This window comes from Echinops telfairi, unplaced genomic scaffold (assembly GCF_000313985.2).
Source record: "Echinops telfairi isolate 266 unplaced genomic scaffold, ASM31398v2 ScPeMD7_7475;HRSCAF=8513, whole genome shotgun sequence".
Lineage (NCBI taxonomy): Eukaryota > Metazoa > Chordata > Mammalia > Afrosoricida > Tenrecidae > Echinops > Echinops telfairi.
Genome location: NW_022111379.1, coordinates 25924275 through 25928736, shown reverse-complemented (window position 1 = coordinate 25928736; position 4462 = coordinate 25924275).

The window sequence follows — 4462 nt, the reverse complement described above, 5'->3', positions numbered from 1 at the left end:
CTTTATATAAAACTCTCTCTTATATATGAGTTTCTGTGGATTTGTTTCTCTAAAGTACCCAGACTAATACATTAATGGTAAAGAAAGCTATGCAAAGAAGTGCAAGGCTCACAGAGCCATTTATCCCTCTGTCCTTCAATTAACCCCAAATGTGTTTATCAGCAGGTTGGCACAATAAACTAACTCAGAAACCCACCAGGGCAGCCCTACCCTGTTGTTAAGAATCAGCATCAACCTGATGGGAGTGAGTGGTTGAAAGACTTTAGACATTTTTCATGCCCTAAACCTGTAACTATTATGCTGAATTGCAAAGAAAAATAAGGTTTCAGATGGAATTAATGGACCTTAAAATAGGGAGACAATCCAAGTAGCTTAGTGTGAACAGAGAGTTCATGAATAGTGGAAGAGGGAGGTCGAAGAGGAGAGGCAGCGGAAACTGTGAATACTGAACAATGGTGCAAGTAATGCAACACTGTTGACCTTGAAGATGAAAGACTGGGGTCACAAGTCGAGGCGTGTGGGAGGCTCTTGGTGGTTAGTGGTTAGGTGCCATGGAGTGTTCTGACTCATAGCAAGGTCATACACAATGGAACCAAACTAAACACGGCCCGGTCCGGCCCCATCCTCACAATTGTTACGTTGGAGCCCATTATGCAGCTACTATGTTGATCCATCTCATTGAGGGTCGTCGTCTTTTTCACTAACCATCTACTTTGTTCTTTTCCAGGGGCTAGTCTTTCTTAGGGGAGCCCTCATGGAGCAGAGGACTACGAACCGAGAAGTCAGTAGTTCAAAACCACCCAGCACTCCACGGGAGAGTGTTTTCTGCTTCTACAAAGCTTTCTACTTTTCAGAATCTCAGAAGTGAGCAGTTCTACCCTATCTAATAGGTCACAATGCATTCACTGTGAGTTTGGGTTTTTTGTTTTGATCTTCCTTGATAATGTGTTCAAAGTGTATGAGCTAAAAAAGTTCAGAAAATGTATTTTCTCTTAAAGCCTGAAAAAGTAGCACAGCCTGGCTGATGCCTCAGTTTCAAGACAGTCCATCGTCATGGTCTTCTCAGCTATAGGACTAGAAGACAATGCACTTGTGTGGGGTTAGGCCTCTGTTTGTGTAATGAAAATAGTCATGGAAACTAATACAGATGCCTACCATGTCCAGATTCGGTTACTGCCAAACAACAGGCTTCCCTAGTTCCTGCTTCCAACTGAGGACCAAGGGAAAGCCAAGTGTGCTGGCAAAAGTAATTACTTGAAGTGCTCTGCTTCCAGCTATCCCCCTTATGCCTTCCTCAGGCGGTAGTCTCTAATCAGGGCACGACCAAAGCCATCCTTTTTTTCCGGACTAGGACGGTCTCCTGCTCCCTTATCAGTCTTTGAATCTCTGCCAAATGCAAGTGATAATGGCTCAGAATAAGTAACCTCTGATTCTCCTCATTTTGGTGGGCTTCACTGATTTCTGGAGGTACTGGTGATCTACTCTGTTTTAAAAGTTACTGTTCTCACTCCCTGATTATCCTAATGTAGTGATTCTCAGTTGGGGGTGAGTTGGTTCCTCTTCCCTAGAGGGAAATGTGGCAATGGCCCAAGCCTTATTTGGCTTGAAGACATTTGTCGGGGGTTACCAGCATCTAGAGAGTAGAGATCACGGGTATGGCTAAGCAGCCTATAGTACACAGGACAGCCACCCATAGCAAAGAATGATCTGCGCCCAAATGGCCGTAGTGTTGATAATGAGAACCCCTTTTCCTGTTTCCCATGCAGTACAAAGGTGTGTGCACGTGCACACGTGTGTTTTTCTTTTTGTGGGGGTGGGACCAAACCAAGCCAAACTCACTGCCACTGAGTCAATGTCAACGCAGAGTGAACCTGTAGGATGGGATGGAACTGGCCTAGGCGTTTCTGAGACTCTTAACAACTTACAGAAGTAGATAACCCCATCTCTCCCCCTCAGAGTGCTGGTGATTTTGAAGTGCCAATCTTTGGATCAGGGGCTAACAAGTAACCAAGATGCCCCAGTGCTCCCTGTGGCTGGGACAGGACTATTAATACAACAGTTCTCAATCTGTGGGTCGAAACCTCTTTGGGGGTCAAACGACCTTTTCACAGGGGTCGCCCAATTCATCACAGCAGCAAAATTACAGTTATGAAGTAGCAATGAAAATAATTTTATGGTTGGGGAGTCATCACAACATGAGGAACTGTATTAAAGGGTTGTGGCATGAGGAAGGGTAGAACCACTGCCTTAATATAAAGACATAAGAGAAGAGGCCTGCATGCTACACCCAGTCTGACTCCAAAGGTAGTTCTTGCTTGTTTTCTCTTTTTCAGGGGGAAGTATATAACCCCGATTGCCTGAAAGGGCAGGCAAGTTTAGAGTTTCTTTAGATAAGAATTATTTATCATTATGCCTACATATGAAATATGAGTATATAACATGAAATTTCCATGTAGAATTGTGACAGTGGTCGCTTTACTTCATAGCTCCTTCTCTCTCTGTCTCTCTGTCTCTGTCTGTCTGTCTCTCTCTCTCTCTCTCACACACACACACACACACACACACACACACACACACACGGCCTTTGTTTTTAACTGGTTCAATTTGTAAAACTACTTCCTAAGTCTCTCCTTCTACCCTGGTTTCCAGTCAAATGAGGTTGTGATTAGTTTAAGCTTTATGGATGGGAGACTATTCTCATCTCTGAATCTTCAGAGCTGATTTAGAATGCATGCTATCGAAACTTCCACATTGCTCATGCATTTAAAACAAAGCTATCCTTTGAGATTTCTCCAGCCAATCGACCTCTGGTGTTTCCAACTGACAAGCACAGGAGGAAAGAGATGAGGTAAGGCGTTAGCGGTGGAGAGAGGCATGCTCAATCCTTTTACACTGACAGTTTCCAAGCACCCAGGCTAATTAATCAATTTCATTAAAAAAGAGAGAATGTTGCCATGGTACCATGAGGCATGTTTATACTGCCACATTAGGATTTCAGAGTATTTTTAATCTTTAATTACCAAGTTTCATTTTTTTCTAATCTGCAAAAAACCCTTAAAATGTTCTTCCTTTCCTTCTTTTGAGTATGCAGTGTTCTCTTGAGATTGAGGTCTTAATTGAAACAGAGCTGTCTATCTACTTTATGAAGAAGTCAGATCACCTCTGGAGCCCTCATTCTGTGCACAATTGGATGAAAAGTTCCATAGGCCTGCCTTCAATAGATCTGCTTACGCCCAAGCAGCCACACAATTTGGGGAGAAAGCTGGTCCAGAAGGAATTTTATCTATAAAGTATTTGCAGATGCTTGCAAAGACTCAAACTATTTCCAGAAACACAGTCGATTCTAGCATCTTTTCTACCGCAGCCCCACAAAAAGCTTTGTGCTGATAACAGCTGACTTTTTGCCCTAGATGATGGTTTGGGGGGAGTAAACCATTTTTCAGGCAGCCATTGTTACGGACCTTTAATCTGTGGGATCAGAGTAGAACCATGAAGATTATTGGTTCCCGAAGGTAGCAGAGACCTTGGGGGCTTGGTGAGGTGGCTGGCTCTGAAGCCAGACTTAGCTGTGGCCAAATGACCTTTCATGGATGTCCACATATGCACTTCCCAGTGTAACATCAACCTCGATTAAATAGAACACAGAATTCCAGTTCAAGCTCTAACTTTCTTTCTTTTGTTTTTCATGCCATAGTTTTTGTTTATTTTTGTAGTCGATGCTGTTACAGACAGAGAACACTTTTTAAAAATCTGAAACAGCAGTTTTATTGTTTTTGTCAGGTATTATTTAATAATTTTCATTAATATTTCAAAACTCTTATCTAGTTTTCTGTACCCCTTTCTTAAAAATCATTTTATTGGGGGCCATTACAGCTCTTATAACAATCCATATATCTATTGTGTCAAGCACATTTGTACATATCTTGCCATCATCCTTTTCAACACATTTTTCTTTCTACTTGATCCCTTGGTATCAGCTCCTGATTTTTCCTCCCTCCATCATCTTCTCTCCCTCATGAACCCTTGATAATGTATAAACTAGTTTTATTTTCATATCTTACACTGACCAGGGTCTCCCTTCACCCACATTTCTGTTGTTCATCTCCCTGGGAAGTAGGGGGTGAGCAGTTATACGTTGATCATTGCGATCAGTGCCCCCTTTCCTCCCCCCACCTTCCCCTTACCTCATGGTATCACTACTTCCATTAGTGTTCCTGAGTGGCTTAGCTCTCTTGGATTTTGTGTGTTGAGAGCTCTTATCTGTACAGGTGTACATGTCCTGGTCTAGCCGGATTTGTAAGATAGAATTGGGGCCAGGAGAGTGGAGGGGGGCGGGGAGAGGAAGCATTAAAGAACTAGAGGAGGGACCAAGGAACAACAAGTGATCTAAAATCGATGGTGAGAACGGTGTAGAATGCCTGGTGGGGCTTGATCATATGCAATGTAGCAGAAAGGAATTACT